Raw genomic sequence first — 25361 nt, 5'->3', positions numbered from 1 at the left:
TACCATCTAGTTAGTGATTTGAGAGACTGGTCACCATTACCAGGAATTGGCTTGGGAAAGCTGATATCAGGTGAATAACAGTCTGGACACTAAATAACCAGTGTCCCCAGCTTGCAGCAAATAAATCATATTCATGCTTACTAGGAAGCCGACACGGAGAACTTTTCTAAAATTGGATTTCATTTCACTTCTAACTTAATTACTTGAAAATTACTAATTGTTCCCAACAAACAATTAAAATAAATTACTTTACCTCAGCAATGGGTTTTGCTTAAATAGACTGCCCACTGATGGAAAACAATTAGACATTTATACACAGATGCCACACCTATACAGTTTGACTTTAAAAGAACTGTAAGACAATTCAAGGTCATTATTTCCCTTCTTTTTCTTTCCTGTTCCACCATGCCTACCAGAGACAGCAGCAGATTCAATTAGCATCTGGGGTTGCTCAGTTTCAATTCACTTTAGTGCCATTTCATTTAATTGATTGAAAACAGTATTTGTAGTAGGAAGAGTCAATTCTGTTCTCACTTTCTGCCTTTTCTTTCATCTTGAAACTCTCAATTCTCAACTGTGTAATTCATTACATTTGCTGACAAATGTATTTCTTTCCTATATTGCCAGTCAGGTAGAAACCTCCACATGAGACACAGATTCTTGCTACCTAAGAATTTATTTTATCAGTATAAGTACTACATGTGGATTTGCTAAATTTAACAAATATTCATTGGTTAATCTCTACAGCTGCTTTCAAGAATGGCTTACTGAAAGAGCTGCCATTATGGAAACAAGGAAGTCAGGACTCTGGGTCTTGAGGTTATAACATCAGCAGCATTCCAATAAGGAGCAATCTCATTCAGGTGTTCAGTGCACACTAGAACACAACACATTTCTTTTCAAGGTTAAGATAGACTTCTAAACCATCTTTGACTAATCTAAATCCTAAGTTATGTGAAGATGACCCCGCTCATCTGATAAGAAATGAAGTTAGAGCTAAAAATGCAACAGGGCCCAGGAGTCATTGTATCATCACTGTACGACTTATGTGCAATCTTTCATTTCCTCTACAAACTACACAGTAGGTGAGATTTCAGTTCAAGACACCAGGTGGGAAGAAAAGTCCACATCTCTCTTTTGTTTGTCAACTAAAAGTTGACTCAAACCTTTGAGCTGGCAGGAAACATGGCATAAGTTATTATTATTTTTTGTTGAGAACATTCCCATTGTGCAGTGGCTCTAGTATGTTTCTAGGCCCAGAAATTCTGAAAGAGTCTCAGAGATTTGTACAAATACAATCTACCACTAACCATTTCTATGCTACCTTCAGGTATGGGGACTCTTGTTGCTATACTTGGGTCTGGAAGTCTCCAAGATAAATAACCCAAGGAGGTTATTTATAACCCAAGCCTCCTTGGGCTATTTATCTATTGAGGGAACATCTCCATAGGGATCTTATACCAACACTTCAAACTACACATCGATACACACCTACAACCTTCTCTGTCTTATTTGTTGGGAAATCACTGTCTTGAGGCCTCCAAAGAACAAATTCTTCCTTCCTCTTTCTCAGAAAGCCTACATAATCTGAATTCACTTTAGACTCTTGCTACAGTTTGGATCTGGCATGGTCCCAAAGTCCATTTGTTGAAATCTTGTTCCATAGAGTAGATTATTGGGATGTGGTTGAATCTTTAAGAGGTGGAGGTGAGGGGGAGGGAGATAACTCACTAGTGTTGTGCCCTTGGAGGGATTTTGGGTCCCTGGCTTTTGTCTTTCTCTTTCCTTCCCTGCTGCCAAGAGCTGAAGTTTATGATATATTTCCTCAGTACAGGCCTCAAACAATGAGGTCAATAAACCATGCACCTAAAACCCCAAAACTCCAAGCTGATTAAATTTTTCTTCTTATAGTTTGATTACCCAGATATTTTTAGTAGTAACAGAAAACTGATTAACACATACACCTAAAATGACAGGAAGCAGTCGCTCCTTACTTCTACCAGGAAGCAAAAGCAGTAGGAAATACTGCAAGTTTCTCCAAGGCAATGTTTACATACAAGTATTTCAGGTAAGGAGGATTGGTGTTGGGTTGAGGAGCAGGGGTAGAAAAAAGGGAAATAATACAGACAAATTAGTATTTAAACAAAGTACTTCATTGCTATTAAATGCAGTTTGTTTTACTCTAAAAGAAAATCAGTGTGTGCCTGCCCCTAGGCCTTGCAGGTGTGGCTATTGTGTCACATGGGGGTCATTCAGTGGCAGAGAGGAGAGAGGCCATGTCTATGCTCAATGTTCTGACCTGTTCGTATGTTTCATATGAAAAGGTAAGCCTGAGATGCCCACCACTCCAGTGAAGTGAAGGCCTGGCCTGGCTCCCAGGCTGGGAAGTAAGCAGGAGACTAGAAGAACCCAGCCTGGGACCTCAGACCCCAAGCGGAAGTGAGCCTGAGACATCCGAGTCTCCCATGGCGCCACACAGGTGAGGAGTGAGCCTAAGATGACTAATGCAATAGAGACCAGACAGGGAGCTAACCTGAAAGGACCACCAGTCCCGGCACTGCACAGGCTTGTGGGGCAGACCATAGCTGAGACGACCCCTGCCCCAGAACCTCAATGCATGGGCTGGCCACAGAACTCCTGAGCTGACCCTAGACACTAAGAGACACTCGACACCACCGCTAAGAGGATCAAGAAGGTAGTGGAGAAATGGAAGAGAAACACAGTAGGATGGTGGACACAATGAAAAGAGGCAGACTTCAGGGTGGTGAGGAACAGCCCGATGTGAGTAGCCAGTGATGCCACCTGGGACCATGGTGGGTCCTAGCCTGTGCTGACACCAGGGCCCACACCTGGGTCTATGGTCCTGCAGCCGCGGAGGGCCTGTTACCACCAGAGGCCAGGCGGTTATCCCTGGTCTGGGCTGTTGCCAGAGGACATGTTGATGTCTGAAGGCTGCACAGGACTGGCCCCACCCCTGGATGGGCGTGGGGAAGAGCTGGCCCTAGGAGCGTGAGAGCAGGAGATCTTTTTCCACCCCCAGGCAGCTATAGTACTTGGGAGAGCTGGCTCGGCACATTGTGGGAGTTGCGGGTGAGCCAGCCCTGAGGGTATAAGCATTGGAGAACGAGGCCTTCTACTCTTTTCTCATGTGGTGACATGGGCAAGGGAGAGATACCCTCCATCTCCCTCACCTCTCACCACCTGCAGCAGGGGGGAGACTTGGTCCTGGGGTTATGAGAACAGGAGAGCTGCCTCTGCCCACACCCAGCTGCAGCACTCTCGAGAGTGGGCTTTGCACCTCGCCTGAGCAGCACAATAGAGCCAGCCCTGATGGTGTGGGCATGGATGAGGCAGCCCCAAGGCCGGGAGAGCAAGAGAGCTGACTCAGCCCCTTGCTGGCTGCCACACTGGATGAACCAGCCTGGGCAGGGCAGGAGAGCTAGCTCAGTGGTGTGGGTGCAGAAGAGCGAGAGATGACCAGCTCAGATACCTCTCAGTCCCGGATTCACGGCTTTGAATTGCCCATACCAACATCTACTCCATTAAAGAACTTCTGGAGTACACATGAGGGGCTGGTCCTGCAGATCCAAAACTACAGGATTTCCATGACTCAGGGCAACAACAGGCTCTCTGAGAGGAGTTCCGGTGAGGTTCGAGTATTGATAGAGTAGCAAAAGCCAGAGGCCTTATACTAGACCTACAATGAGTCATTGCAGTGAACATCTGTAAGCAAAGAAGGGCGGGGGGAAAAAAGGGTCTACTGTGGATACACTGTGACACAGTACAGCTTCCACACTGAGATTTTCTCTCTCTGCATTGGTGGGGAGGTTGCAAGGCTGGAGGGTAGGTACTAAGGGAGAGGGAGATGAGTGGGATTGGGGTGCATGATGTGAAATTCAATTGAATGCTTAAAAAATGTGTGTGTGTTTGTGTATGTGTGTGTTGTGGGGAGGGAGTGTATGCCTCAGAGTACCTGAAGTAATTAATTTGGCAGTTTGCACAAATTAATCCTCTTCTTCTATCCTATGGATCCTTAAGATCAAACCCTGGTCTTCAGGCTCAACAGAAAGACCCTTTATCTGCTGAGCCATCTCAATGGTCCTACTCTTAAATATCTTGATTGTTTGCCATCTTCTTTGAACCATCGCCTACTGAGATTATATTTTTTATTCTGAACTCCCCCTATAAAAACAGGTTAGTGAGACAGAGAAAGGCAGAAGATACCTGGCAAAACTCATTGGCAGGAAATTTGTGCCCAAGATAAGGAGTGCGTTGTGTTTTGTGCAGAGTGGTATTTCTGCATCTTTATAGAAACCCCCTGTCATGGACAGTGCTTAGACAATTTGCCAGATATAAATCTGATGTCACTCAAGACAGCAGAGTGTTCTGCTAAGTTCAATGAGTTGAAAAACAAAACACAGCTGATTCTTCAGCCCCCATCTGACCAGAACAGCAGATTCTCAATTCAAGTAGCAAATGGCTCTGATAGAATCTTTGAACTACCCCTTGAAACTTCACCATCCAGGCCTCCATCTTCTGTACTGCTCTCAACTTTCTTCTTCTCCTCCTCATCCTGCTCCTTCTTCTTTCTTATTCTTTTCTTCTTCTTCCTCTCTCCTTCTACTTTTGAGACAGGGTCTCTCTGTGTAGCCCTGGCTGTTGTGGAACTGTAGCCAAGGCTGACTTCAAACTCAAAGATCCACCTGCTCTGCCTCTGAGTGTTTAGATTAAAGGGATGTATCACCACTGCCCATCTTTCAACATTCATATATCTCAAGCTCCTAAAGAACATCCCACTGAGCTCTTCACACTCACTGGGTTTTCTAGCCCAAAGTTCCAAAGTCTTTCTACAATCCTTTCTACAATCCATTGTCATATTTGCTACAGCAATACCCCACTCACTATCGTGGCACCAAGTGTCTTAGTTAGGGTTTCTTCTGCTGTGATGAAACACCATGGCCAAAATTCAAGTTGGGAGGAAAGGGTTTGTTTGGCTTATAATTTCACATTGTAGCTCATTATTGAAGGAAGCCAGAACAGGAACTCAAACAGAGCAGGAACCTGGAGGCAGGAGCTGATGCAAAGACCATGGAGGAGTCCTGCTTACTGGCTTATTTCTAACGGCTTGCTCAGCCTGATTTCCTATGGAACCCTGGACCACTAGCACAGGGACGGCATTGCCCACAATGGGAAGAAACCTCTTCTATCAATTACTAATTTAAAAAAATGCCTTACAGGCTTGCCTGAAGCCCGATTTTATTGAGGTATTTTTCTCAACTGAGGTTCTCTCCTAAGGAGATTAGAACGTCTCCAAAAGGCCTAACATCACCCAGATCCTAGACTCCTATCCTGATGTTCTGCCATCCTGGGTATCTGCTCTTATTTTTAGGTCACACAAGTTGGCTGTTGCATCTTCAGTAGTCACCTCCATGGTCCAGGCAAGGAGAAAACAGAAAGAGGGATGAAGCATATGCCAACAGTGTTGAAGTATGCTAATGTTTCATTGACCCAAAACCAGCACATGCTAGGATATGGACCGTTTGCTTGGACATGATGTCCTGTCCAATAAAAGCGGAATTCTTTTAGCAGGAAGAAAGATTGGGTACTGGGGGCAATTTGGGAGTGTTGGCCATAGTTAGCAGGCAGGAAGTGAAGTTTCGTGAACAAATCCATGGGGTTGGAAATCAATGAACCACAGTTTTCTTTTTGATTCTGCAATTTGAAATGTTTCTCAGCTGAAAAATGAAGATTGTTTTTTTTTTTCTAGTTCTAATGGAATGAATTTATTGTCGGCAACATCTCGAAAGTGTCACTTGAAACATTTTAAAAATAAAAGATAACTATAAATTACAGAAATCCTTTTAGGTTAATAAGCCTGAGGAAATTAAAAGTTAAAAAAATCTTTCTAAAGTGTTTCCTGAGAGAATAAGAAATTTAATCAAATGTATCATAAATTAGATATGCAATAATTATAATTTACCACTACAACAATTGACACTGTTAGCAATCATTACATTCTCAAACTTTTCAGCCATGTTTAGTCTGAATTTTCACTTTTAGCTATCTTTTTTCTGTTTGTTTGTATTTTTGACGCTGAGTCTCATATATCCCAAGCTGGCCTTGAACTCACTATGGAGTTGAAATTGGTTTTGAACTCATGATCCTTCTGCCTCCACTTCCTTGGTGCTGGAATTACAGGTTCTTCACCACCATGCCTGGCTTTTAACTGTCTTTTACGTGAAGAAATTATATAATGTGATTATATAGACTCTGTGTACTTCAAATGGACATCAATGAGAAGCTAACTTTCTTGGACAGCAGAACTTCCAGGTATGTGAAATTGTCAGGAGATAAAAGATCCTCACAGTCTCACATTACACTGTCTGTCCCAGAGGGTCTCACGGAAAACCTTCTGCCTCCACACCCTGCCTCTTTTCTGTTCACGACCCAGTATGGGCTTCTAACTCTTTATCCCAACAAAGGCTGCTCCTTCAAAATAATTGAAAGCCACAGCCTCTTTTCAGCATTATGTTTCAAACTGTTTGCCCCTGATCTCATTTGAACTCTGGTCACAATGGCTATGCCTATAATCAGACCAAGCGGCTGACCACATCAAAGGCCTTGCAAGTTTCCGAGGTCAGCGTGGACTGTGTCTGCAGATCACTCAGGGAAAAGGGCGGCATATGCATTCCTAAATCTCAGGTACCTTCTCCATAAAATAAAAATAAATGACATTATTACACACACACACACACACACACACACACACACACACACACACACACAAGATTCTGGTCCCATGAGCCCCATGAGTGAAGATGCCAAGTCTGTCAGGGAGCATTAAGAATCCACTTCCAATTGAACATATTTGTCTTCTTTACGTAACCAGTGTCTATCAAGGATTTGCTCTAGTAAATTTTAAGGAGCAAAGCTTCAGGAACTCCTAACTAGTACAGAGAGACGCCTCAACCATTCCTGAAATGTTCTGAGCCACTGGTCAAGTCTCCGTGGCTGTGGAAGTAAGTGGTAGAAGAAATGAAGTCAATTCCCATTTGCACCCTGGGGATAATTAGAACTTTGCTGCATTTTAGGGAGTCAGTGAAAGTAATTTTCCAAAGTAAAAGTTAATATGATTATCATAAGAGCAATGAGTGTGAAATTTTTGAATCAATAAAACCATGTAGCATTTCTTCTCCGTGATTTTATGGTCTGAATGTGCTATACACACGCCACCACCAAAATTCATGTCACAACATGAGCCCAGGGTGATAATGTTAAGAGCCTTTAAGACAGTGATTCCCAAACTTTTTAATGCTGCAACCCTTTAATACAGTTCCTGATGTTATGGTGATCTTAACCTTAAAGTTATTTTTGTTTCTCTTTCATGACTGTAATTTTGCTAGTGTTATGGACTATAACGTAAATATATATGTTTTCTGATGGTCTTGGACAACCTGGTAAAAGGGTCATGACCCACAGGTTCAGAACCGCTGCTTTAGGGCTTCATGTGGGTCCCCTAGAAAGGGTAGTGGGGTTATCTCTGACATGGACTCTATTGCCTGCTTTTTGATCACTTTCCCCTGGTAGGACTGCCTTACCAGGCCACAGGGGAAGAGGATACACTCAGTCTTGATGCAACTTGATGTACTGAGGTAGGGTGGTGGTCGGGGGGTTCCCCTTTGTTGAGAGTAGGGGTGGAGATAAGGGGAAGAGAGTGGGTGTGTGGGACCAAGGGGAAAGGAGGGAGAGGGCTAAGATTGGGATGTAAAGTGATAAATACATAAATTAATTAAAAAATACAAGAGGTAATTGAGACAGTAGGGCAGAGCCTTATGTACAGAAATAGGGTCCTTACAAAAGACTGGCTGCAGTTAGGACGCCAGACCCTTGAGGCATCACCTGACTCACTTTGACACATAGCTCCCCAGTACTGAACCAGGCTTTCTGGATCTAATTTTGTATTTCTTTCTGCATACCATCTTAGTCAGCATTACCTTTCTATGCTGGTCATAAGGACCTGCAGTGTAGGCGAACATAACCTCATTCTCAGGGCTGTTGTTAATCTCTAATGTTGCAGTGATCATCAATATAAGCTATGAAGGTTTTCCTTCGAAAAACACAGAAGTTGAATTAAGTTTAGATTTAGGTATTTTAATAATGCAACGGGTGTCAAAATAGCACTTGCTGTTGGTCTTGGCTTGGCTTCATTTTCATGATCTGAAGGTACCTTTCAATAGAATACCTAGTTTCACTTTTCTCTGGGGATACATAGAAAAGAGGAGCTAGCCAAGCTGTTGGCTCTTCCCATGAGCAACTGTTACCAAAGCAGTGTAAGGTATAGGAATTGCAGGTAATTCAGGCATCAGGGACCTGGCTTTCAATGCTGGACACCTGGGCTCTGTAATTTGAGTTAAGCCTCTGGGACTATACCTTCTACCTCCATTTCCCTTTATTCACTCAAAGATGATAATAGCCTTTTCACCATAGAATGTTGAAAATTTTATAAGATGTTCATACATCTTTGGTTATAGCAAACACCAAATACCAGTAAATGGCCAATGGTGGTGACAATGAAGGATGATTACAGTCATCAAAGCTTTTCCTAACTTTCCTTGATGCTATATATGAGAAAACAATACAGTCCTTTAAGAAATTGATCTTCTTGGGGAAGCAAGATGGCTTGGCAGTTAAAGGCATTTGTAGACAGGCATGATGACCTGAATTTGGCCCCTGGGACTCACAAGGTGGAATGAAAGAACTGACTTTTGCAAGTTCTGGCTTCCCCTGACCTCCACAAGCATGTTGAATACATAAAGCATGAATATATAAATCACATATATATATGCATATCATGTATATATGTATATAGGCATATCATCTACCTATCTATGTATCTACTACCTATCAACTATAATCATCTGTCTCTATCTTTCTCTCTATCTCTCTATCCATCTCTCTACTATCATCTATCCTTCTCTCCCCCTTATATATTTATTCACCAATCAACTTATCCAGAGAAAGACTCACAGAGTACCCAGCCAGATACTCTTCCCTCATTAGGAAATCTATCATTTTCTATGCTGCGATGACCTTATTTATAAATGGCTCTTAGAGCTTCTGTGACTGAATTTCAGAAACCTATATAGGTCTTCACCTTATGTGAACCAGTGGTAATGGAAATACAGAAATCTATTCTTAATGACATCTGATTCTATTTTCCCTTTCCCTACATGGTAGCTGCCGATCCTAACTCACCACTTGAATTTCCAGTTGATCTCAACATAAAATCATCAGTATATAAAGTTTCTTAACACTAAATTTAAGCTGCTTGTATGTGCAACAGCTTTAGTTATGTTTCCAATTAGGTAGACACTGAGACTTGTTTTCAGAGAAGGCAAATACTTTCTTCTGTTGCTAGGTGCTGGTTATGAATATGGGCTCGTTGGATCATACTTATTATTTTTGCTTTTATATAAAAGTATTTTAGAGAAAGACTAGAGCATGTGCTATGCTCATAATTGACTGCATATTTATCAAAATTATAAATTCCAAATCATTTGTTCCCTCCGATGAGGTATAAAAAGAGATTATTGTTCTAGTTTCATTGCTGTTGCTGTGTATTAATTGTCCTACGATTCCAGGCTTTAGCCCATTAGCAGAAGTCGAGGCATACACTTCAAACGGCTAGTCACATCACATCCTTTAGAGCGCAGAGAGAAACAAACGCGTGGATCCTTTTTGCTTGCTTACTCTCAGCTACCTTTCTTCATTATTATGTAGTCCAGGGCTCCAAGCTCAGAGAACGATGCTGCCTACAGTGGGCTGGGTCTTCCTACACCAATTAATAATCAAAATAATCCTGCCATGGACATGCCTACAGGCAACACAAAGTAAGGTAATTCTAGATTGTGTTAGGTTGACATTTTAAACTAAGGAGCATTAGATTTGACCGATATAAGTATATAGCAATATATTTTATATTTCCCCCTTTTTCAGTTATTTTATTTTTTATATGCTTTTTTCTAGTTTACATTGAACTTTCATTTAATTAAGCATTTCAGTGATTGCTTTCAGATACTATCGACATTGTCTTTGCATTGGTCACCCTGAGTTATGACTGTTGGCTCCTAATGCAGAAACAAAGCTATTTAAAAGTCATTTATTTTAGCCCAAAGTGGACGAGCCATGATTACGTTTTTTTGCATACTATAGAATAGTCAGCTTGGAGTTATGCTGTATTCACATGACTATTTGTATTTTAAGAAGTCTAAATCTAGTCATTTTTATCATTGATTTTCTGGTTGGAAAGACTCAGAAGTTTTGGTAATGAAAATGTGTAAGAGTGATTCAGAGACAATATGAGATTGTCATTTGTGTGTGTGTGTGTGTGTAGGGGGTTGTCTGAAAGTATAAGATCAAGAAGCCTGTATTAAACCCTTTGTTTTATTAGCTAGTACTTGCCTGAGAGGCTAACAGTCCCCCAGTTAAAACAAATAATGGGCTCTTTCTCAGCAGGCACTCTGTAAGGACGAAGCCACGTTCAGCTCAAGCTAACGTTAAGTCCAAGATTGTGAAGCCCAATGTTGAGAAGCCGGAAGAGTTTGAGTCTGGCTTCTCTCAGGCCCTGCTGGAGCGGAGATGAACCCCGATCTCACGGCGCAGCTGGGGCAGCTCAGTATCACCGCAGCCAAGGAAGCTGAAGTTGGTGTTGGTCGGAAGGCTATCATAAGTTTTGAACCAGTTCCTCAGCTGAAATCTTTCCAGCAAATCCAAGCCCGCCGAGTTCGTGAGTTGGAGAAGTTCAGTGAGAAGCACATAGTCTTCATTGCTCAGAGGAGGATTCTGTCTAAGCCAGCCCGGAAAAGCCGCACGAAAAATAAGCAGAAGGGCCCAGAAGCCTCACCCTGACGGCAGTGCATGACGCCATCCGTAAAGACCTGGTCTTCCCGAGTGAAATTGTGGGTAAGAGGATCCCTGTGAAACTGGATGGCAGCTGGCTCATCAAGGTTCATTTAGACAAAGCACAGCAGAGCAACGTGGAGCACAAGACTGAAAGCTTTTCTGGTATGTATAAGAAGCTAGCAGGCAAGGATGTTAATCCTGAGTTCCCAGAGTTTCAGTTGTAAAGAAAATGACTGAATAAAGTATCATTCGTGGTAAATAATAATAATAATAATAATAATAATAATAATAATAATAATGATATCATGGAATGATATCAAAGGACCTGTTGTTCCACCCTTTAACTTTAGTTAAAAACAAGGTTTTTTTTTTCATAACTTGAAAATATTTTAAATGCATCTGTCCCAAGATGGTAATTATGTGAGGTATTTGCACATGTGATTTTTCATACTTGCATCTTGCTTTGCTTTGCTTTTGAGACAGAGTCTGGAACTCATAATCTTCCAGCCTTCTAAAGCTAGAGTTGAAGGCATTTGCCAATATGCCAGGCATTAGCATGATTTGGCCATTCCATGATATGTGTCATATTGTATACCATGAATATATCCCAATTAGGTTAGAAATAAACAAGCAACAGCAAAAAAGACCTCTGTTGGAGACAGTATTTTGGTTCTCCTTGGGGTCAGCTCTCACCACATTAAAACTGAGCAAATATTACTGTTAACTTGGCGGAACCACACAGTTAGTAGCTTGAGAATGATATTCTTATTTTCTGTGCTCATTTCGTAAAGTATGTTTATGATGTGTGACAATGTTGAGAGCTGTACATATGGACTGTAGTATAATGACTAAAACATGAAAAGAATAAACAGGGCAGCCTCTCTATTTGCTCTTGTCCCCCAGCCCTTCTCTCTTTTCAGAGATCAGCTTTGCAAACGGCTTTGTCTGAATCTTCCAGGAATGGACTTGGCATTTGCTTACACACACACATGCACATAAATGCAAAACCAGCACTCTAAAGTCTGTGCTCTGTTTTTGCTCGCTTTCTTTTGCATTTAATCATTTAATTGTATGACTCGCAAGACTTATTAAACTTCAGAATATACAGTAGTAGCTACATTTTAATTATACAATATAAATATTTGCTGTGTTTTATCTAGCTTGCTCCTCTCCCATGGTGAGGGGGCATTTGTTTTCTTTTCTGATTTTTCTGTACAAAGTAAAATGAAAGAATGACACCACTCTACACTGGGTTCTCTTCTCCACACAACTTTTGACTGTAGTGTAAAGTCATTGTGTGTAACAGAATCCTACAAGAAACTCAACGTGTAAGGCTTAAAATATTGATCTTTTCTAATAAAATTACTTAACCCTTAAAAAGGGAATTACTAATTTAGAGTTCCTACTAATACTGGTGAGAATTAGCTGACCCTAGATGAATAGATACTTGGTGACCTTGATTGCTAAATATCTTTAATCCTACAGTGGAAGGAACAGACTGATTTGACTATCCTAAAAGGGGGTGGTGAAATAGCTCAGTGCTTGTACGATGCATGCAAGTTCTTGGCTTCAGTCTCCAGCACATAAACCAAAACAACCCAAACAAACAAACAAACATCCTTGGAGAAAATAAAAGAAAGAAAAGAACAGAGGAAGGGAGGGAAATAAAGAGGTATAAAAATGAGGCATAATAAATTGAGTCTCTAAGGGGAAAAGATGTCCTTTACCAGCTTACTGGCAGAGCTCATGTCCCAGCGAGCCCTCTTCCTCTGCTCATGTATCCCATGCTCCAGCAGAACAAGCCATGGCAGATTTGGACTTACATATTACAGGCTGATCTAACTGCAAAACACCAATGCTCCAACCCACATGAAAAATTTAAAAATATTTAAGTATACATAAATAAACTTGAACCTATGGTAATTTGTCTAAGATTCTCCAAGAGCATCCTTAGCATTTTTGCAAAGAAAAATAAAGGGCTACAATGTGTGCTTCACATAGGACCTCCCCCCCCCCCATTTGTATTATACTCTGAGGATATCGTTTTAGGGAAAAAGAAAGAATTAGGTCTCAGTCGCTAAGCTTCCATAACTTAGTGACGAAGATTATACTGTGTTCAGAAACTTGTCCTCTGATATACAGGCAACCAGGGTAGCTTCCTCAACTTGTGTTTCCTATTTAAAGACGCTGAGAAAACCCACATGCCTAAGCAAAAGCATGTCTTCCCTCTTCCAAGTTACCAGGCCCCTTAGTAATCCACAGGACGGTTGTCAACTACAAGTGTTTACAAACATGATGGATGACAAGGAAACACAGAACTCCACGGGCAGAGATGAAGTTGTGTAGGGGCTGAGAATGGTCATTTGAGGAGTTTCAGACCCCCTGCTGGAGACTATTCTAAAGGGAGGAGAGAAGATGACAGGTGAAGCTCGGGACACAGCTAGGCTGTGGCCAGGGAGTGTGCTGTGGGCGCCGTACACGGGGCTTGCTCTGTTCACCGCTGCTTGGAACAAATGTGGCACAGGATTTGGCCTGGGGAGCCCATGTAGAAAAAATAAATTAGGACACCCGTAACAAGGAAAGGACGGGAAGGGCCTGGGACTTATGACTTATACTAGATGAAGAATTATACCCGGGCCAGTTAGTCCATAGTAAACAGGGTTACAGGCAGGGGCATTTCTATATTTCCAAGATTTAAGGCTATCCCTTGAAGAGAGTCGAATGCAGAATGGTTCTCTCCAAACGGGATAAGTTAGGTTAGACGCTCAGACAGAGATGAAGTCTTTGTAATAGCGAGTGCCTTCCAGAACAGTCTCCCCCGAGAGGATGTGTTGGGTGTGCCATGAGCAAACTCTGGACATTCATGTTGTGAGAAGCAGGAGAGGCACTTGGGTGTCAAGGGCGGTGAAGAGCTCACGGGACAGAGCTTGGTTGTTCAGAACATTCATAAACCCACCTTCTGAGACACAGTTCAAGAGATGAAGGGGAAACAGTTTTCTCCAGTTGGCTGCAGGGAAGAGGGCGTCCTGTGTGTCAAGAAGTTTTCTGAGCAAGCAAAACAACAGTCTTTGATGGAATTCGCCTCCCTCTTTTATACAGTTCTGAACCTCACACAAAGTTGGGTTTGTCCGCAGTGTTGAAAACTCGCCGCCTGCCTAACCAAGCACCATGGTGTCGCTCCGGATGGAGAAATCTCAACTTCCTGGCTATTTCAAAGCATGGCCTTGATCCTTCAAGAGTCTGATACTATAAATGCACACCATAGAGTGCTGATTTTATAAACCAAATATTTTGTGGTGCATGAAAAATATTTCCACAGGTGATTTTAAATATACTATTTTGAATATTTCAGCAAAAGGAGCTACTGTAACCCAGTTAAACAGGGTGCTCAGTGTACTGACAGCAAACCACAGCTTCATGGGATTTTTGCAAAGCCTGAGGCGTGGTGGCCCTCATACTTTAGCAAGCAAACTCTTGTTCAGTTACGTGCAGCTGTTGCAATTAGGATAATTTTCTGGGGGATTATTGAGATACGGTTGTGAAACGTCTCAATATAAATTATCCAATTACGTCTTGGGATTTCTTCCTCAAGGATTGAATCCTTGAGTTGATGAATACATCTAGTTGCTTTTTGCTTGGCCTTTTAAAAACTAAATTATTTCAGGTGAATCATACTACACATGTCCATTCATACATTAAATTTTATGCATTTCCAATCATAATTGAAATAAGAATAAACGGTGTAGAAGCTGACATTTTGAATTTTATTTTTCTTCTGGGAACCTAAGCCATATATGTTGGTTATGATTCTCTTAGTCATGACTCCTAAAGAAAAGATCAATTTTATTGTGGAACCTGTGAATGTTGTCTTAGCTAGAAGAAGGGTCTAGATGATTTGCATTGGCCCTCCATGAAATCTTGTAGATCCTCATAGGGAGACCAAGGCAGATTTGAGAAGTTAGTATGAAGAGAGAAGCAGAGTAGAATGATGAAGTCACAAGCCAAGGAATGGCTAGCAGCCACAGAAGCTGGAAGAAGCAGGGTACCAGCTCTTACCAGAGTCTTCAGAAATGTGCTTCTGCTAACACCTTGATTTTAGATTTGCCACTTTGAAACCTCGAGAATAGATTTCTGCACTTTAAGACCCTGGGTTTCTTATAGCATCCATAGGGAACTCATACAATGTTTTGACTTTTCGTGAGAACCTTTTTCTGACTCCTATAAAACTGTTCTTAAGGTGTTCTGGGATTTCCTTCTCCATCTCTTTGTTCTCAATCTCAGCTAGTTCTTCAGGACTAAGTTTTCCACAGTCTGGTCTGAGCAGTTACTTGTCTCCACACTAAACAGAACAGTGAGGGGAATCACCCAGCTCCATTACAAGACACAACACAAAGAAAGTCACCCACAGTGTATTACATCTGAAAATTGGTGCTTGATTACATGGGATAAATTCAAGCTACTTAAAGTGGTAGCTGGGAAGGGTAGGGCTAACTGACTGTTTTCTCTCTGCCTTGCCATACATGGTTTGAATTTTGTCTCTAGCATATTGTCCCATGTCCTGGTTTAGCTTTAACTGTCAACTTGATACAGCCTAGAGTCGTCTGAGAGAGGAGCTGATTACATCAGATTGGCCTGTGGGCATCTGTGGGAGGTTATCTTGATTGTTAATTAATATAGGAGGGTCCAGCCTGCTATGACCAGCACTATCCTTTAGGCCAGCAAATATGAACCTGGGGGGGTCAAACAACCCTTTCACGGGGGGTTACCTAAGATCATTGGAAAACACAGATATTTACATCATGATTCATAGCAGTAGCAAAATTACAGTTACAGAGCAGCAACGAATATAATTTTATGGTTGATGGTCACCACATGAGGAACTGTATTACAGGGTCACAGTGCATTGAGAATCCCTGCCTTAGGCCATTTGATCCTGAGCTGTGTAAGAAAGCTAATGACCTGGCTAGCAAGCAGCATCCTCCATGGTTTCTGCTGACTGGGTTCCAAGGTTGGAGGAAACGTTTCGTGGAATCACAAGCAGGCCTGCCTTAAACTCATGCTTTGACCTCTATCAAAGACAGACTATAAGCTTGTTGGTAACAAGCAAAAGAAACCTATTCTAAGCACTACCATTTCATTTCCAGACTCCATTTAATCATAGGGAGAAACAGGTCCCAGGCCCTAGAAGAACTGCAGACCTCCCAGATTCTGTTGTAAAGAAACAGTTGTCTGAGTCCAGATATCTCAGTGATATTTTGTAAGAAGATAGTTGTCTGAGTCCAGCCATCTCAGGGACAACTTGTAAGGAGATGATTGTTTGAGTCCAGCCATTTCAAAAACAGTTTCTCCATCTTGCAGGCAGGGTCAAACTAAGTTCATGTTCCCAGGCCCAGGAACCAACTCTTATCCTGATGGATGGAAACTCCCTTGCTCAAACTCTTATGTCAAACTATGATTGGACAATGCCATAGCCCACTCTGCTCACTCTTACTTTATGGTTTCATCTTTTAAATATTCTTTATAACGTCCATTCAGGGTCACAGTTCAGCTCCTGAGTCTATTCTGTGACCCTGATTGATCAGTAGTGGCTTGATTAGAATATATATATTTTTTGTCATCTGCATTGACCTAGTATTTGAATTATGTTGAATGTAAGTGGACCCCAGAACGAGGTATAAGCTTAAATAGACCCTTTCCTCCCCTAAGTTATTTTTGGTCATAATGTTTTTCATGACCTTGGAATGAAACTAGGATTTCTACTACTTGTGAAGCCTCAGGAGGAGACTGAGGCTAAGTTGGAGTCTCTGACACTTCCCTTCCCACACCTGTGTTTTCACAGCATCTGGGCTGCTTCCTTTAATCTTAAAGGTAAGACATATCTATGTCTCTTTCCTTCCTAGCTTAGGTTTCCCAACTTAGTTCTACTTCTGATCTCCTCTCAGTACCGTGCTCTAGCTATTTTCTCATGACAAATACCTGTAACAGATCTGTCCCCACCTTCCTCTGTACATAAAAATGTAACGAGGGGCAGGGATGTTAAGAGAAAAGAATAGCATTCAGGAGCCTCTCCCCTCCTAACCTCCGCCTGCTTCTAGTACCAATAAAGCGTGTCAAAATCGGTGTCTGCCCATACCATCTATTCATTCAAGTTTGGCAGTGACATCACCGTTAGAAGGCGCAGAGGCAGTTTCCCTGTGCCTCTTGTTCTGATCATCTGCAGCATTCAATCCAATGTGCACCAAATAGCCTGCATCGGTCTCATTGATCTCTTGGACATAAAACACTGGAAACCAAAGTTAGCACCTCCATTGATACTTCACCTTTCAATGTGTCTCAGGTTCTACCTAGGGTGCTCGGTGTTCCTTCATCTTCGCATTTTCTCCCTCCTCCCACCAGAGTCAGTCTCTCCCAGTTCTCCCTCTTATCATGAGGCCTTCTTGGCTCACATGTCACCTGTGCAGATGTAAAATTATGTCCTGTCACTAAGTCCCTCTAAAACTCATGTGTTGAATACTTGGTCCTTCAGCTGAGAAGTTCTGGAAACTTCAGAATATGGAAACTAAATGTGGAAGTATGTCATTGGTGGTGTGCTTTCAAGGGTATCCCAGTTCTTGTCCTTAGTTAATTTTTTGTTCTTTGCTTTGTCTACAGATGGTCCACAGAGGTCAATAGCCTCCTTTTCCAGCTTCCCACCGCCATGATGACAGGCCTAGGCATGGGCACAGAACTGATGGAGCTAAGGACAATGGACTGAACTCACAGAAGCCACAGGTCAAAACCAGTCTTCCACTGCTTTGTTTTCTAGTGTGTTTGAGTCACGGCTATGTGAAAAATAACAAGCATGCCTCCTAATGTACTCAACCCTTGCTTTCCACTATTCCAATCAGGCCATACAATTCTTCTGGACTGATATGTAGCTAACTAGCTAGCTAGCTAGATGTATTGTCCTTTATGCACAACCTCCTACACAAGTTCTATTGAAGCAAGTCTGTTCAGTTTACTTCAACCCACATGAAAAGGTTCTTTGCAATACACAGGTTGCTGACACAGTTAAAGCTTATGGAGGAGGTTCACTGTGTCCTGGAGACTGAGAACTTCACATCCACAGATTTTTCCCTTGCCTCCTCTTAATAATCAGGCAGAATACATTCTAATTCAGGGGCTGTAGATGAGGAGCCTATGGTGAAACCAGGACTGACTCTGTGGCCTCACTCTGTGGCCTTCCCCCACTCTTGTCCTTGTCAAGTACCCCTTCATTCTCTGAGAACATGCTTCCCTGCAGTTTTCTCATTTCTGCCGCTGAGTTCATACACTTCCTTGAAAGCTGGCCACAAGAAACTCTCTGGCAGGGAATCTTTCATTTCCCCCTGATAGATGAAATGCTTAACTGGCCCCCTGCCCCACTGACCCTCAGTACCTCACTTAGGTGCTTGCCAGCCATGATGTGCGTGCATCTTGCCTCACTGTCTGCTTACACTCCCCTGAGTATGCGTGCCCTCTTTCTTTATATCCCTTTCAGCATTTTTCTCATTGGCCTGTAGCATTTCAATGCCTTTGCTGCCTTTGTTTTCTCTCCTTTGCTGGAAAGGAGATTGGGGAGCACTGTGAGGCCAGGTCAAAAGCAGCCTTTTACCTCCCAGTGTTAGATGCAGTGTGATAGAGGTAGCTGACTGAATACTGAACAGATGGACAGATCAAAACAAATCTTGTAACTGTCCAGACATTTTTGTTACAAATTAAGGAGTTAAGACAGGCTGTCCCCAAGTCTAAAACACTACCAGTCTACCTGCAAGTATGACTTTGAACCAAGAAGCAAAAGTAAGAGGACTTAATATTTGCCCAAAAGCTCCATTAGGAACCACGTTTATGTTATATTTTTATGTGAATTTAGATAACAAGTTCCTACCTTTCTTTCTCTCTATTTGCTTCCTTCTCTTCCTTTCTTTCTTTCTTTCTTTCTTTCTTTCTTTCTTTCTTTCTTTCTTTCTTTCTTTTTTTTTCATTTACTCCATAGCTTGTTTTACTGATGGGTTCCCCTCTTTTTATTTTTTTCATACAATACATTTTGATCATTTTCCCTTTTCCAAATTTTTCCTACTCCCCTACCCACCCAACTTTATGTTATCTGTCTATCTATGTTCTGTCTCACCCTCACTTGAAAAAATTATAAAACATTTTATTCTTATTTTTTGTATCGGCAATATTAATGAAGTAACATAAACTGGAGCATCCAATTGCTAAAAGAAATTAATTGTGTCTGTAGAAGAACAAAGCCTAAAAGGAAATAGAGAGTCGCAGTGAACCTTGATTTTGTCTATTGTGTAGGACTATGCCATGCATTCTTAAGAGGCAAAGATGAGACATGATCAGAAATATCTATTCAAACAGCTCTACAACATTTCTTTTTAACCAAAGCTCTTCATGCAATTAAGAAAGATTTTCTCTGGGAGGCAGAGGCAGGTGGATCTCTGTGAGTCTGAGGTCAAACTGGTCTTTGAAGCAAGTCCAGGACAGCCAAGGATACTCAGAGGAACCCTGCCTCAAAGAAAAAAGAATAAAAAGAACAAAAGAAAGAAAGAGAGGTTTTGATTGTATACTGATGTTCATGGCAATGTTATTTAAAATAGCTGAAAAATGGAAGCAACCCAGGGTCCATTGACAGGTGAATCAGCTATTAAGGTGGCATATACATATACATAAATGTGTAAATACACTAATAACATGAATATTTATAAACATGCCTATTCACACATGAATTTTCATCCTTCAAAAGGGGAATCAATTCTGACATGTGCTACAACATAGATGGATCTTGAGGAACTTAAGTCAGTCACATAAGAACAAATACTGTAAAATTCCAGTTATAATGTGCACCCAGACTAGTCAAGGGCCAGCGGCAGAAGAATCAGGGAGAGAGGAGTAAAGAAATGTAGTATTGAATGGAAATATAGCGTGAGTTTGGGAACAGCTGAAGACAGCTGGTGCTGACTCCCTACAATGCAAACGTCTCATCTAGTGAACTCTACGGTTACCCTGGTTAATTTTTTTTTTTTTTTTGAGATATTAAGGTTTATTTTTATTATTTTTTTTTTTTCAGAAAGTCAGGAAATACTGAGCAAACATATTCCCTCTGTCCCCACCTCCCAAGCTTCCTCTCAGGGCACTACATCTATTTTAGGTTTATCAGTGTGTTCTGTGGGTCCTCAGGATTTTCCTGGCTCCGTGCTGTTCTGCAGCACATCTGTGGAGTGAGCATTCCTCTGCATCCTCATCCCAGCTACACACAGAACTCCAGGAAGACATCTGTGGATGTGAGATGCTGCAGCATCAGCAGCAGCTCTGTGGGACAAACTCTTAACACTGTAATCGCTAGGTTAATGCCAAAGGAAAAAACTGAATTTTGGAAGGTACGAGCAAATCACACCTCCAAAAGGTTGCCCTGATTTCTTCCTAACAGATTTGTTTCTCAAAACTCTTTCTACATGGAGACTTACAGGTTAAATGCCGTTGTATCATTTTATTTTATATTCACCTCCTAAGAGAGTTGGTAAGAACTGGTTAATCTGTATTCATTTATATGCTGTTCATTGTAAAAACAAACAAACAAAGAACTCCTGGTTTTTCTTTGATCACATGATAACATACATTAATTTTAACCCCCCAGATAACATGATGGCCCCTTCTTACTACAAAATACAGACTGAAAGACAGGAAACACCTCATATGCCATTTTCCAAAGCTTCTGCTATCAGTTTCATGTTCTGTTTTCAAGGGTTTTGTAATGTGTATCGCATTACACACATGTATAAAGTACAAAAAAAATTGCTTTGCATTTTAAACATTGCTTTTCACTGAATATTTTTAATGTTCAATGTCCTATATCGACACATTTAAATCTACTTTATTCTTGTATTTCTACAGTGTTCTTGTATTTCACAATATGAATGTATTAATTATTTAATAACTTTACTTGACAATAGGCATTACAAATATTTATGATTTTATTATAAGACGTAATGTTTCACTTAGTGTCCTGGATCCCTAGAGCTGGATTTATAGGCAGCTGTTAGCATTCCTGTGTGGGTCCTGGGGACTGAACTTGGTCCTCCAAAGACCAGCAAGTACTATTGACTGCAGAACTCTCTCCCTCTCCAGTCCCAATAATGTGTTTCTTAGACACTTGTCTTCCTGCATTCAGAGGTAATTCCGTTCCATGCAAACTTGACTTTTCAATGATTGCTGTTGAAATCTATAGTTTGAACATCTGAGCGCTGTGGTAGAACAGTGGTAGCTGGTGAAGAGTTTAAATATGATCTGCATATGTAAAGTGTGAGGCTTATGATGGCCCTATAATTGACACATGAATGTGAATTATTTTTTTATAAAAATTAACAGGTGCCTAGGTTTAAAGACAAAGAACCAGGATCCCTCCCGAAATGTGCAGCTAAAGCATAGAGTAGGTGTCTCTCTCTCTCTCTATCTCTCTCTCTCTCTCTTTCTCTCTCTCTCTGCTGAAAGCTGAAAGTGTTATGTTTTAGGTTCCTCCAATTGCTTCAGTGTTCATTTTTAATTCTGCACCCTGGGCACAAGGCCGGGCACTATGCTGGCAAGATGCCCCAGTCTCAGCTGCTTCCACACCTTTCCTTGCAACCTTCTCTGTCGCCTGATCACAAGCTATTCCCACCCTCCGAACATAAAAAGCTCTGGACAGGCAGGAGAAATCTGTCCCAGGTGACTTCACAGGTGACACTGACAGGTCACTTAGACAGTGGCTTCTTAGGACCTCGATTTTCTGTTTCAGAGTCTCCTGGTACACTCTGGTAGAAGCACATTCCCTTCTCAGTTTGGTCTCCTGCATGCAATCACTTGCAATTCATTTACTGTGAGCTTTATTTCTCCATCCTCCATTCACTCATCTTCCCTTCTGATGCCAGAAGCTTAGCTCTCACCATCAGGTACTCAGAAGCAAGGCAGTCTAAGCGAGTGTAGTGTGGTTGGGGCATGCATGAATATTCAGGCCTGTGGGGCTGGAATCCGATGGCAACTTGGCAGTTTAGTGTTTTAGGAAGGCAGACAACATTCATTTAAAACAGAATGAGGATGGGCAGCTAATAACCTTGGGCACAAATGGATCTAACCAGGAAAAAACCTCCAGTCTTCCGGAAGCACCTCTGTGAACTGTGCGTGTGTAGAGGCAGGGGATCCTGCAGTAAGTCTCCCTTGCACGGTATGCCACGTTGCTTTCTCACAACGCAAACTCCCTGTGGCATCAGTTTCAGGACTTCTTCCTGTTTGCTCCCAGGATTTCCTACCTCCTGGTTAATTTTTAAACTACTTACAGCTTGCCAGGATTTAAAAGAAGAAAGAGAGAGGAGGGCTTTGTCATGTAAAAGAACAACTACAGCATCCAAAAGCAAGAATGAGGGGAATCTTGACCGCGTTCCTTTCTGGCACAGATACGCTGACACGTTGATATTTAGAGCTAATAACACACATCGTTTCCTGGCCTCAGGACCACGATCAAGTGTGGGGCTGGCTGCCAAGCCTAAGTGCAGAGCCGAGGATATGACAGTCTTGAATATGGGAAGGATGATGGATGCGGAAGGACAGGAACAAAAGGGTCAGGATTCGCGGATTAGAAGGGACTAAGACTTCTGTGCATCATGAGGAAGGGAAATGCAGTGAGAAGCTGCTGTCCCTAGGCCGTGGCTTTCTGGTGCTGCTCTGACTTCAGATGATGGCGGCTGATGTCGCCAAGGTGAGCTTGTTTGAATCTGGATGGACAGGTCGGAACACACCAGAGGCAGCAGGCCTCTACCACATGGAGGGTGAGGTGCCAGAGGCTGAGTTTGATGTTGGCATGCATCCACTGACAGGGCTGATGTTCAGAAGTCTTCCATGTTCTCTCTGATGCCGAGAGACCGGATTCTCTTGGCACCACATTTGTGGCTGTCAAGTCAAGCTTGGTAGAATCACGGAATGTGCATAGTTTTAAATGGCTAAGAAAAAGCATGGGTACATACTAAAGTAGAAAATATGAGAAAGAACAGAGCAAAAGGGCCAGTGCAGAAGCAAATGTTGGCAGGAGGTGTTGGAGAAAGTGGGAGGAACCCATGCCAACTGCTTCAGGCTGCTGGTATATTTGCATAACATTAAAATTAAAGCCTGACTAATTTTCCAACAAATTACTTGGCTCCAAATATAAAAATTTTAAGGAACCAGTCATTCAAAAATTAAAACATATTTTGCTTGTTTATGTATAATCTGCACATGTCTGTTCTTTTTTATTTCTTTTTTCTTAAATTTCAGGAATGGCCTTAACCTAGGGCATTTCTGTCCATACTCATTAAAGCCCGTTTTATACCGAAGTCCTGACCAAGAACATCGCAAGTGTGCAGATGTCTTACCATGCAAGGCACCAATTTCCCCCTTTAATTATTTCCCTGTCAGAATCAATCTCTCTCTAGGGTCTGCTTTTGAGACTCAGCCAATCAGCTTCATTGTGCTGACATAGCCCAGATGATGCCAAACAGGACTGCTGCTGAGGTCCCCATTAAGGGAACAAAACACACAGTCATCCCAGCAATGGCACCCTACTGCTGCAGCAAGCATCAGCACGACTAGAAAATCACAGACTACCAAAGAATGAAGGGGGCCTGGAGACCACTGCCTGCCAGTCTAGCAACTGCTTGAAGAAGAGGGAAGAGAATAATGATCATCTGGTGAGCCAGGGACATATCTGCAATCCATATATGCTTCCCAATTCTCATATCTACCCCCATAACTCCCTCAAGCTTCCTCCATATTTCCTCAATAGGTCTTTTTTAAAAAATAATCCACTCTGCCCATTTAGTGCTGCCCATACATGCATGGGTGTGGGGCCACCCGCTGGATCATGGGACACCTCTGATGATCACGTCCTCAAAGAAGAAAGGTTCTTCCTCCCCCATTAGCCATCAACTGTTAATAGCTCCTCAGTAAGGAGTAGGGTCTAGAGAACATCTAAGCCTTATAGCATGTGCTTTTATTGCTGTTCAGTGATATCTTCATTTTAGATGATAAACTGTGACTTAGTTGTGTGCTTACAAAAACCCAAGATCCAGAGTGAATTTGGGCAATGGGCTCTCTATGGACCAAATTCTTCTGTCTTAAAACAAATCACATTTTATCAAGTTCAAAGTTCAGAAGGTATTCTTTTGGATGTATGGTGTCTTCTGAATTCAATGCTTATGTTTGAATAATTCCCTTCTATATGAACTCTGCTCTGCTTCTACCCCAAGATAATACATAAAGGCAGGTACAGCTGTCCACAGCCTCAGCCTGTGGGACAATTTCAGATTTTCTGTGTGAATGGTTAAAATCAGTGGCCATGATACAACATTTATGTTCCAAGTTACAGTGGTCGTGGTGTCAGGATGGCATCTATTGTTCGATCTGGGAACCCCAATAATCTTGGGGTTCCTAACACTTGGCCAGCTGCCTGCCTTGTGGGTAGATCTTAGTATTCATGTTCCCAGACAGTACTAGGAACATGACTGGCACAGATAAGACAGCATAGAATGAAAGCCACCTGAACAATCTTTCTCAATAGTAAAAAAAAAAAAGTGTGTGTATATGTTTGTGTGTGTTTGTGTATGTATGTGTGTGTTTTCCATGCATTTGATTAGGTTTGCCTGAATGAGCATGAGTGGGCTGTTTCACTTGAATGAAAGCAATGGACCAGTGGGCACACCGCTGAGGAATATGACTTCTCTTCCCCTGTAATGTTAAATGTGGCTCCCCTAGCAAGGGTGGGCTTTTATGAATCCCCTCCCAATCTCTGATGTAATGTCTATGGGCCAGTGTTATGTACTGCTACTATGTATCACACATCCACTGTCATTTTTGAGGCACAGTCTCTCCCTGAATCTGGAACTCTCTGGCCAGCAAGCCATAGGGATCCCTGTGTCTCTGCCTCCCCAGTGCTGGGATTTTAAGTACAGCACAGCTCCACCTGGCTTTCACATCTGTGCTGCTGATGTGAACTCAGCTACTCATGCTCATGCAGCAAGACTAGGCCACCTCCTCATTCCCCAGGAAACTTGAGTAACAGTTGGTTTCATCACAATGTAACATGAACTTCCTTTTGGAAGAATAACATGTATGCAATTTATAAGCTTTTTTTTTTTTGCTTTTAACAAACATATAGCTAGCTTTCCAATGTATAACTTCAAAACTTTCTAGCCAAAATCATCATTTTCTTTCAATGATACTATTATTGAAAACATTTTGTCATAAATTCCTGTCACAAAACTCCATTCGGAGTAAAAGTAAACGAGAAGTCTCATCATTAAGCTCAGTTAGGGGTAGTATATTAGACTAGTTAGGTTTAAAGTCCCAGTGAACAGGTATAGCCATAATTACTCTTTTATGAAGATGGACCATTAGCTGAGAGAGAAAGGGGGAGAGAGAGAACCCGT

General features: G+C 41.9%; 1 non-coding gene and 1 pseudogene across 1 annotated transcript; both read left to right on the top strand.

The window, feature by feature from the left end:
* Positions 1–2203: 2203 nt before the first annotated feature.
* On the top strand, positions 2204–2338 carry LOC129666544 (small nucleolar RNA SNORA17). Its single transcript, XR_008718596.1, has one exon. It is a non-coding gene; the product is annotated as a small nucleolar RNA SNORA17 (small nucleolar RNA).
* A 7526-nt stretch (positions 2339–9864) lies between these two features.
* Positions 9865–11126, top strand: LOC129666454 (40S ribosomal protein S7-like; annotated as a pseudogene).
* Positions 11127–25361: the final 14235 nt, after the last annotated feature.

Source organism: Psammomys obesus, unplaced genomic scaffold (genome assembly GCF_907164565.1).
Source record: "Psammomys obesus unplaced genomic scaffold, mPsaObe1.curated_primary_1811, whole genome shotgun sequence".
Taxonomy (NCBI): Eukaryota; Metazoa; Chordata; class Mammalia; order Rodentia; family Muridae; genus Psammomys; species Psammomys obesus.
The sequence above is the reverse complement of the archived record's forward strand: the minus strand, read 5'-3'. Positions and strand labels throughout refer to the sequence as shown.